At 41.7% G+C, this 11,464-nt stretch overlaps 1 long non-coding RNA gene across 1 annotated transcript; it reads left to right on the forward strand.

The window, feature by feature from the left end:
- The first annotated feature begins 225 nt into the window (after window positions 1–225).
- On the forward strand, window positions 226–11,062 carry LOC116476923 (putative uncharacterized protein C11orf40). Its single transcript, XR_009215551.1, has 4 exons — window positions 226–393; window positions 4,544–4,711; window positions 10,178–10,312; window positions 10,855–11,062. It is a non-coding gene; the product is annotated as a putative uncharacterized protein C11orf40 (long non-coding RNA).
- Window positions 11,063–11,464: the final 402 nt, after the last annotated feature.

Raw genomic sequence — 11,464 nt, forward strand, 5'->3', positions numbered from 1 at the left:
TCACCCATGGTAAGGTATATGGATGTGTTTTGGTCAAGGAATAAGCCAAGGCAGATTTCCAGGCCTGCATGATTCAACAAGTTTGTTGCACAGGTGCACACTTCTACTTGTTATATAGATTGTTTGTGTAAGTTCATACTTGGCTCTGAGCCACTATTGTCTGTAAAAGGTATAATTGCCCTGCTAACACTGTACAGGGGCTTTTGGGGCTTGGCTCAACTCAGCATGGCTCTAGTGCAGGCGCTGGTGCCTAGAGAAAGAGAGCCAAAGCTGTCCATGTTGCAGATGGACAGAGGGGACCCACAACATGGCTCATGCTGGTGCCCAGAGAGAGAAAGAGTTAAGCTGCTGACCCTGAGGCCAAGGGAGAGCCGGCTATGCAGCTGCAGGCATGTGGGTGGCAGGAGCCACAGGAGCAGACAGTTGAGATAAAGGTGGACAGTGTGAGAAAGTTGTTAATAAGAAGTGCTGCTGAATGAAGTCATCTTTCACCTGCCTATGGACCCCTGAGTGTTCTTTCTGTTCATCCACCCACTCCCCTCGGACTTCAGCATGGGCTGGACCTGAACCCTGGGATCTGACACCCATCTCAAGTCCTCTCAGAAGACTAATCAGATATGAACTTTCCCCAGTTGTAAACTGTGTAGCTCCACACAAATCCCCCTTGAAGCACTCATTACCTCATAAGCTGGGAGCTATCAGCTGCTGATAGTTCACACCTACATTTCTTTCCAGGAATTACCTTCAGCCAAAGGGAACTCTATTACCCTAAATTAGCCACCGTCCATTTGCAATGATTATATTTAGTGACTAGTTGATGGTGAGTGTAAAGGCCTGACTCCCTTGCCTAACTCAGGACAAGTGTGTAGGACCAGCTCTACTCCAGAGTTTCTCGTAAATCAGCTGGGAAGTCTGATGAAACTGCGTTGTAATTCACCTTCTCCCTCTGCAAAATTCTGCTTCCTTTGCACCTGTTGAGACATTGTTTCTGAGCTTACTTTCTGATAAACTTTCAGCATGGAAAGGTCTCAAAGTCAGTTTCTAAGGAACCCAACTTAAGACAGTTGATAGCAGGACTGGCCCCAGAAAGTAGTCTCTCAAGTGTGATTATAAGCTGGCAGGCTGGAAATGAGGACCCAGAAAACTGTTTTCTAAGTTGTCCTGAACACAATTAGGACAGGAGAATCCTTACCATGCTAAACCATATGCTTCCCTTTTCTTCTTCTTTTGCTAGTTTAAAAGACACTTTTTGATAGAGAGGAAAAACTCACTGAAAGTTAACTAATATTGGTGATGTGACTTTATTCTGAGTTGGTTCTAGATCTGATCATAGAATCTAGGGAGTGATGTATATTTCACAACGTAGTTCATTTTCTTTACTGTCAAGTTTAAGATTCTAGCCCATGTCTGGCAATTGCAACTTTTTTTTTCTTGTGAATCCTGATGTTAAATTTTGGAAGGTGAATTATGATACTGTAGTTACAGGTGAACACACTCAGGAGTCTCCTAATTTAAAAAATCAGCACCAGCTCTCAGCTGCCACTTTGCTTCTGGTTTAGTGGGTTCAGGAGCCTCCGTGGCTCCAGCCAATCCAGGCTTCAAGAATTCTGACCAATGGCGTTCTCTCACCTTCTACTTAAGTTAAACTTCAACTTCCTGTAGGTTCTGTAAGCCCCTGACTGAAATGAGGTGGGTGGGGTCTGGGTAGTTTGGGGGGAGACTTCTAAGTTAGTTTCTCCTTTCTGTGTCTTTCTCTCAGCTTTTTCTGTTTCTGCTTACTTTAAGAGTTAAGAAATTCCCGCTGATTCTCTGTGAGAGAGACAAAATGAAAAAGACACCTAGGTTTAGTCCTATTTCTTCCATCTCTCTCATAATCCCACGACTTGCCCAGGAAGTGAAGACTCGAACAAGTTCAACATTCCTCGCTTTCACTAACGAAATAGTGAAAATCAGCACTGAACTGAGATGCTTTGGGCTAGTGGAATACTAGAAAATACTTCTTAGTTCTGGTAAAGCTCATCCTTCCTCTCACCACTTTCTTTCTGTGGTTATTGTGGGGCCGTTGGAATAACCCCAGACTAGGAACAGTTCCTAAAGAAGGGCCTCACTAAGAGGCTGGGATGGGAGCATTAACCCTGCTTTCACTAGGAAGGCTGTTTCTAATTCGTGGGCTTAACGTCCCTTACAGCAGAAGGCTTAGAAGAAGGACCTTGGTCGGGCGCGGTGGCTCACGCCTGTAATCCCCGCACTATGGGAGGCTAAGGCTGGCAGATCACCTGAGGTCTGGAGCTTGAGTGCCAGCCTGATTCAACATGGAGAAAACCCATCTCGGTTAAAAATACAAAACTAGTCGGGCATGGTGGCACATGCCTTGTAATCCCAGCTACTTGGGAGGCTGAGGCAGGAGAATCGCTTGAACCTGGGGGTAGGAGGTTGCGGTGAGCAGAGATTGTGCCGTTGCACTCCAGCCTGGGCAACAAGAGTGAAACTCCGTGGGTTTTTTGGTTTTTTTTTTGCCGGAGCAGGGGAGAAACCCTCTAGTTGGCTCAAGCTTCACTTGTAAGTCAGGCACAATCTCCTCTTAAGAACTGGCCTTACCATTATTGATAGGGAAAGTTGTGGGCTACTTCCCTGCCAACTCAAAATACTCCCCATTAGAAGGAAGCTGCTTATACATACATATCCCATTCTCTTGATGCCTTTACTTTATAGCTTTCTTTTCTGAAGCCATCTAAACATTCTCTCAGGAAGGGCTCAATGTTACTTCACTTTCTAGGATGCTTGCCTTGGCTGAGGCTTTTTTCCCTAACAAAGTCTTTTTTCAGAACATGAGAGTTCCATTATTCTGACTTAAGTTTTCTTCTCTCCCTTCTCTCTCAATTGACCTTTTTGATGGCTTGAGATTTGGAAGACCCTTTGGTGTTCATTTAGGTTCTGATTCCACTTGTCTTGATGGAAACTGGGAGACCACAAGGCTAGGGAGTGATTTTTACTGGGAAACGGACGTATCACTAGAGTGTTTATAGCCACTGTTCATTGTTTCCTCTTCCTTTGCTGTTCAAGCTTAAAAATCTAGGCCGGGCATGGTGGCTCACACCTGTAGTCCCAGTACTTTGGTAGGCCCAGGCGGGTGGATCACGAGGTCAAGAGATCGAGACCATCCTGGCCAACATGGTGAAACCTCATCTCTACTAAAAACACAAACTAGTTGGGCATGGTGGTGCATGCCTTGTAGTCCCAGCTACTCAGGAGGCTGAGGCAGGAGAATCCCTTGAACCTGGGAGGCAGAGGTTGCACCGAGCCAAGGTTACACCACTGCACTCCAGCCTGGCAACAGAGCAATACTCCGTCTCAAAAAAAACAAAAACAAAAACAACAACAAAAAAAAACTAGGTGTGGTGGGCGCTTGTTATCCTAGCTACTCAGGAGGCTGAGGAAAGAGAATCACTTGAATCTAGGAGGCAGAGGTTGCAGTGAGCCGAGATGGTGCCGTTGCACTCCAGCCTGCGTGACAAGAGCAAAACTCCGTCTCAAAACAAAGTTTACAACTCGATTCTTTTGTCCTTATAGAGGTATACATGGTCCCTCTTACTACATACTTTAAGTTCCTAGGTGTTTTCTTGGGTTCCTAGATGTTTTAGTCCTTGAGATTACTCTTTCCTTAGTAGTTTGTTCAGGATCCCTTATGACCTCAATTCTAGACTAGAATTGATCCTCACACTGTTATCTTGCTTTTCTTGTGGGACCATAGACCCACAAGTTCTTTTCCATACTTCGTATAGAATCTACAGATTTCTTGACCCCATTTTCTAATAGGGATCTCTGATGTTCCTCAGCTGATGTTCCTACAGTTGAGGGGTCTCCACTTAACTTCAATGTTCTCTGCTCTGAGCAGCAACATCTCTGAAATGTACATGGCTAGGGGGATGGAATTGGACCGGTAAATGGGATTGTGATGCTGACCCTAGAAGTTATCTTCCTTCCTTCATCCTCCAAGACATTTCTGCCTCAGAATGGAAGAACCCTGATAGAGGCAGAAGTCATGAAGTACCCTGAGACCCTTGTTGATGGGTAAAACCTAAGTGTACACAGCTATATAGGGTAGAATGACAGACCCTAGAGACTCAGAAGGGTGGGGAGAGGATGGATGAGAAATTAATGGGAACAATGTACGTCATTCAGGTGATGACCACTAAAGGCCCAAACCTCACCAGTATCCATTAACAAAACCGTATAACCCTTAAACATACACACACACAAAAAAATCTAAGTGCCCTTCCTGTAAGGACTCATAGTTGCCTATTGCTTAAAGGGCTTTCAAAGCATTTTCCTAGGAGTTTCATGAATAGCTACTTCTGCCTGACTGAGGGCAGAGTTATGCCTTTAATTCGGGAGCTCACAGATGCCTTTCATCACATACTGAGACTGTCAAACCAGTAAAGCTAGCCACCCTCACCTGTGGCTGCCTTTCTTTTGAAGAGCTTATCTTGATTCAGGGTAAAATAAAGACTCCTGTGTTTCAGATTGTGATGGCTCATGATAGGAAACATCCAAAAATATCCTTTTAAACTTCTACAGAGCCTTTAACTTAGATAAGGATGTGTTCATACACCAGGCCAACCACCCACTAACAGTGCCATCTAGTGTGGTGATGGGTGATAACGGCCACACCTTGGCAGAAGATGATAAAAAGACCTTGCTTTAGGGTACTGTGTCTGGCCTCAAGGATGACCTTCAAGGAATGCAGCAGTGCCCTGGGAGTAAGGAAGTACTGCCCAAGCTAATACGCACTTTCAGCAGCTGCTGTCCAAATATAACAGCAACGAGGGGTCTCTGGTACCCTTTTATAAAGGCACTAATTCCATTTACAAGAATTCTACCAATTACCTCCTGAAGGCCTCACCTCCTAACTTACCTGGTCTCAATTTATGAATTTTGAGGGTGTACACACATTCAAACCATAGCAGCACATAAAAAGCATAAGCTTAACAAACACTACCTAATAAATCACATGAATTGTTAATGTCTGAGTTTTTTCACCCCACTTAAAAGTCAAAGTTCCAAGTTGGATTAAACAAGACCCATACATAATGACACTTATAAACTCAGAGTTGGAAAAAATCATACGAGTGGGGGAAAGGAGTCACTATTACATCAGATAAAGCAGACACTAAACCAACAATAAAGGGAATTACATAATGATAAAGGGTTCCATTCCACAAGACTTAACTATCATAAGTACATATGCATGCAACATTGCAGCACCCAGATTCATAAAACAAGTACTTCCAGACCTATGAGAAGACTTTGCCACCCAATAGTGAGGGACTTTAACACCCCACTGGCAGTGTTAGACAGATCAAGTCAGAAAACTAACAAATCCTGGACTTAAATTTGACACTTAACCAATTCGACCTAATAGACACAGAATACTCCATTCATCAACCACAAAACATACGTTCATCTCATCAGCAAAGGGGGAACATAATCTAAGATCAACCACATGCTCAGCCATAAAGCAAGTCTTAATCCAAAAACATATCAACTATATACTCTAGGACTACAATGAAATAAAAATAGAAATTGATGCCAAGATCTCTCAACCACAATTACATGGAATTTAAACAACTGAATGACTTTTGGGTAAACAAAATTTGTGGTAGAAATTCTTTGAAATAAGTAAACAAATGCAATATGAAAATCTCTGGGATGCAAAAACAGTTGAAAGTTATGGCATTTACTGCCCACAACAAATCTAGAAAGATTTCAAACTAATCATCTAACATCACATCTACAACTAGAAAAACAGGAACAAACTAATCCCAAAGCTAGCCCAAAAAAAAAAAAACCACTAAAATCAGCTGAATGAAATTGAGACCCAAAAATCCATATGAAGAATCAACCAACAGTTGGCTTTTGAAAGGATAAACAAGATATCTAGACTGCTAGTTAGACTAACAAACGAACAAAAAGATTTCAATAAGTGCAGTCAAGTGAGAGGTGACAATACAACTGATCCCACAGAAATACAAAATATTATCAGACTGTAATGAACACCTCCATCCATACAAACTAGAAAAACTAGAGGAAACATAAGTTTTTGGAAACACAACCTCCCAAGATTGAATCAGAAATTAAAACCCTAAAAAGACAAATATGGAGTCCTAAAAGTAAATCAGTAATAAATCAGTAATAGACCTATCAATCAAAAACCCTGGACCAGATGGATTCACAAATTCTACCAGACACATAAAGAGCTAGTACTAATTTTACTGAAACTACCTCAGGAAATTGAGGAGGGACTTGCCCTAACTCATTCTACAAAGGCAACATTACCCTAACACCAAAACCTGGCAAAGACAATGAAACTGCCAGCCAATATCCCTGAGTATGGACACACAAATTCTCAAAATACTAGCAGGCCAAATCGAACAGCACATCAAAAAGTCAAATCATCATAATCGGATATACTTTATTCCAGAGATGCAAGGCTGTTACAATATAGCAAATCAATAAGTGATTCATCACAAACAGAACTTAAACAACCTATGTGCTCATTGCAATAGACATAGAAAATGCTTTTGATAAAATTCAACATCACTTTGTAACAAACCCTCAACAAATTAGGCATCGAAGGAACATACTTCAAAATGAGCCATCTATGACAAACCCACAGCCAATATCACACTGAAATGACAAAAGCTTGGAAGCATTACCTTTGATCTAGAACAGGGGAAATGTATTAGTTCCACTTGGCTGCAGAGGCCTCACAATCATGGTGGAAGGTGAAAGTCATGTCTCACATGGCAGCAGACAGAGTTTGTGCAGGGAAACTCCTTTTGAAAACCATCAGATCTCGTGAGACTTCCTCACTATCATAACAGCATGGGAAAGACCTGCCACCATTATTCAATTGCCCCCCACCAGGTTCCTCCCGTAACACATGGGAATTCAAGATGAGATTTGGGTGGAGAGACAGCCAAACCATATCAGCAAGGGTGCCCACTCTCACCACTCCTATTCAACATAGTACTGGGAGTTCTTGCCAGGGCAATTGGACAAGAGAAAGACATCCAAATAGGAAAGGTCAAACTATCTCTGATATAATCATGGACCTAGAAGATCCTAAAGACTGTCAAAAGCCTCCTAGAACTGAAATAACTTCAGCAAAGTTCCACATAGAAAACCAATGTACAAAAATCAGTAGCACCTCTTATACGCCAATAACATTCAAACCAAGAGCCAAATCAAGAAGGCAGAATGAATATCACTAAAATGGTTGTACTGTCCAAGGCAGTCTATAGATTCAGTGCTACTTCAAACTACCAGTGTCATTTTTCAAAGAACCTAGAAGAAGCTATTCTAAAACTCATATGGAACCAAAAAACTTGAATAGCCAAAGCAATTCTAAGCAAAAAAAGCCAGAGGCATAACATTGCCCAATTTCAAACTATACTGTAAGGCTACAGTAACCAAAACATCATGGCACTACTACAAAAACATTTAGACCAATAGCACTGAATAGAGAACACAGAAATAAAGCCACATACCGACAGCCATCTGATTGTTGACAAAGTTGACAAAGATAAGCAATGGGGTAAGGACTCCCTATTCAATGGATGGCTCTGGAATAGCTGGCTAGCCGTATGCAGAAGAATGAAACTGGACCCCTACATTTCCCCATATAAAAAACAAACTTAAGATGGATTTAAAGATTTAAATGCAAGACCTCAAACTATAAGCATCCTAAAATCTAGGAAAGATCATTCTGGACATTGGCCTTGGGAAATAATTTATGACTAAGTCCCCAAAAGCATTTGCAATAGAAACAAAAATAAACAAGTGAGACTTAACATAGTTTCTTTTGCTGTGCAGAAGCTTTATCAGAATAAACAGACCTACAGAACTGGAGAAAATATTTGCAAACTATGCATCTGACAAGGGCTAATACCCAGAACCTACAAGGAACTTAAACCACTTAAGCCAAAAAAAAAAAAAAACCATTAAAGTGACACCATGAATGCTTCTCAAAAGACATACAAGCAGCCAGTAGACAAATGCTCAATATTACTAATCAGAGAAATGCAACTCAACCACAATAAGATACCATCTCACACCAGTCAGAATGGTGATTATTAAATCAGATGCTGATAAGGCTGTGGAGAAAAGGAAATGCTCACCAACACTTGGTAGGAATACAAATTAATTCAGCCACTGTAGAAAGCAATTTGGACATTCCCAAAGAACTTAGAACTACCATTTGACTGGACATATACCCAAAGAAAAATCATTCTGCCAAAACACGTGCACTTCTATGTTCATTGCAGTGCCATTCGCAATGGCAAAGACAAGAAATCAATCTAGGTTCCCATAAATGGTGGATTTGATTGGGGAGGGGGGGGATATAGTACATATACACCGTGGAATACTATGCAGCCATAAAAAAGAATAAACTCATGACCCTTGCAGCAACATAGAGCTTGAGGCCATTATCAAATGAATTAACACAGGAATAATAAAACTACCACATGTTCTTATAAGTGGGAGCTAAACATTGGGTACTCATGGACATAAAGATGGCAACTGTAAACCCTGGAGTATACTAGGAGAGAGGGCAAGGGCTAAATTATTGGGTACTATGCTCATTACTTCGGTAATGGGATCATTTGTATCCCAAACCTCTGCATCACACAATACACTCATATAACAATCTGCATGTGTACCCTGAACCTAAAATAAGTTGATTTTAAAACTTCCCTCTTTTCCACCAAGTAAGTGATCCTTGCTGACAAAAACAAGTTACTGTGCCTACAAAAAGACCATAATAAGTGGTTGGCAGGATTGGTGGATTTTGGGGGCTGGGTTTCAGGGGTTAATCCAGAGAAAGGACACAGAAAACGAGAAGGGTTTTCCAGATTAAACAAGATTCTTTAGATAAAACCAATAAAATGTTTGTACACACAGAACTACAAGGAATTGGCAAGTTAGAAACCCAGGGGAGCTTATGGTGTAGTTCCAGTTTAAGTGTGAAGGCCTGAAGACCAAGAAAGGTGATTGTGTAAGTTCCAGTCCAAAAACTAGGCTCAAGACAAGAGGCAACATTTCACTTTGACTTGAAGGTGGTCAAAGACCAATGTCCCAGCTCAAGGCAGTCAGGCAGAAGGGTGCTCTCAATTACTCTGCCATTGTTCTTCTACAGAGGCCCTCAACTGATACGATGAGGCCCAACCACATTAGGGAGGGTAGCCAGCTTTAATCTAAAATTTCAAATACTAATCTCATCTAGAAACCCTTCAGACACCTAAAATGTTTGCCCACGTGTCTAGACACCCCATGGCCCTTTCAAGTTGATAACATAAAATTAACCATCACATATGTCAGGATTTAGAATCAAGAGGAAGATAATAAGAGGCCCCAAAGACCAAGTGACTGACAGAAGTAGCTAAGATACTGGTATTGGGATGCAGAGAAGACCTAGTTCAGGAACTGAGCTGGGAAATGAGGGGCTAGCTTCCCCTTGTCTGCTCAGGGGAAGGGGTCTAGAATAAAAGCTAATAGAAGGAATTATGGGAAATTCCCAAATAATACAAAGTTCACAATGAAAGTGATATACCTTGAAATACTGCCCTGAAGTTTCAGGACAATGCTTACTCTGCAGCTCCAGTGTGCAAACCCTAGCTGGAGTCTTAGTCAGAGTCTTTAGACTCAGAGTGGACATTAAGACAATGGCTCTCTCAAGAAATGAGATGCTCCTGAATAATGCCACCCCCCACCCCCTCCCACCCCCTCCCACCCCACCTCAAGTTGTCAAACCTCAAGGTCAAGAAGCATTAAATGCTCTAACTGGCCCATTACCCTGATAGCTGGAAAAAGGATTCTATGTGGCATGTCAAGACTTAAAATGTCAACCTTGTTGTCCTTCTCAGGAGTTATTGGAGTTAAATTGAGGGGACAGGTTTCAACAGGCATCTTCCATCTGATATCAGCACATCTGAATCTTTAATCTCAGGGTTAGGTGTCCTGAAAACTTCAAAACTGCCAGGATGGGCAGAAATGGAAGAAGCCAAGATGTTTTGGTGAATGGTAAATTGAATTTCTGTAGCACATAGTTATCTTCCTATGTGTGCCACCTCCTAGAGCTCTTTCATTTCATCATAGCTTCACTTGCCCTTCAAAGACCTTGCTATCTGGAACATGTGTCCGGTGAAATCTCTATTTCCTGGATCTCAGCCCTTCTACCTGTGGGAGCAATGAAACACCAGCTTCTATGTGACTTAATGGATCTTATCATGCTTTCTGGTTAGCAGGTCAGGTTTGTGTTGAGACATAACTATTAGGCCATGTCTTTTTCATGTCTATGGGGAATGTCTTACCCTGTCGTTTCTAGCTGGATCTCCTAGAGACTTCTTGGTGCCCCAGCCATTAACGAGCATAACAATGCCATAGAATTTGAATGGCTTTAGAGCTACTTTGGTAACAGTAATTATCTTTCCCCTTCTGGCCACGTTGATTTTTTGATCTCTTGTGGTATGAAATGAAGTGGCTACTTCAAAACTTCTAAATATTTCTGGGATCTTCACAGTATCTGCTCAATTTTGGTGCTTCTCTTCTGTAGACAGGCTCATGCACTACTCCAATCCATATGCCTCTATTGCATTCCAACTTGTTACAGGTCTTCAGTTATTTTCTCCTTTCCTGCCATTGACCAGCAGTAAAGCAATTTGCCACTGACCATTAGTATATGTATGTAGCAGCCATCCATTTTTTCTTTTTTTTTTTTGCTCGTACTCGATCTGATCCATCTGTGAAACAAACTTCGGCATTTTCTTAGTGTTTATTCTTCATGCTCTGTAGTATATGAGCCTTAAAGCTACCAACATGCAACACTGCAAGTGTTCAACAGCCACATGTGACTGGCCATTGAATTGGACCGCACTGATTACGAAACACTTCCATCAGAATATTCCGTCCTAGTACTGCTCCAGGTCTTTGTAGGGAAAAACTGTGTATGGATCGTGTTTTACTTCATGTGGATGTGAACTATTTGAAGTCCCTGCCCTGATGTAGAAAAACATTTGCAAAATCAATGACTGCAGTATGGTGATTATTAAATCAGATGCTGATTCAGGTGTTACTGTGCTGTGGCAGAGATACCATATCTGGCAAAGCAGCTTAATTGGGGCTAACATTTGGTTGAATTTGAGGGACTCTTTCTCTAGGATCTTTGTGTTTTGAGTGCTATACTGGTGAACTATATGGGGATATGATGACCGTCATTAACTGCATCCTTGAAACCATTTTAAGTGTCACTCTCTGTATCCCTTCTGTTACATAACACTATTTACTGTCTTGCCCAGAGAAAGGGAAGTTTCAAAGGCTTCTGTCTAGCTTTTCCCACTGACACCACTTGTCTCATAGGCCAAAGTTTTAAGTAGACATATCTATTCTGACTATACATTTGGGG

This window comes from Hylobates moloch, unplaced genomic scaffold (assembly GCF_009828535.3).
Source record: "Hylobates moloch isolate HMO894 unplaced genomic scaffold, HMol_V3 SCAFFOLD_11, whole genome shotgun sequence".
Lineage (NCBI taxonomy): Eukaryota > Metazoa > Chordata > Mammalia > Primates > Hylobatidae > Hylobates > Hylobates moloch.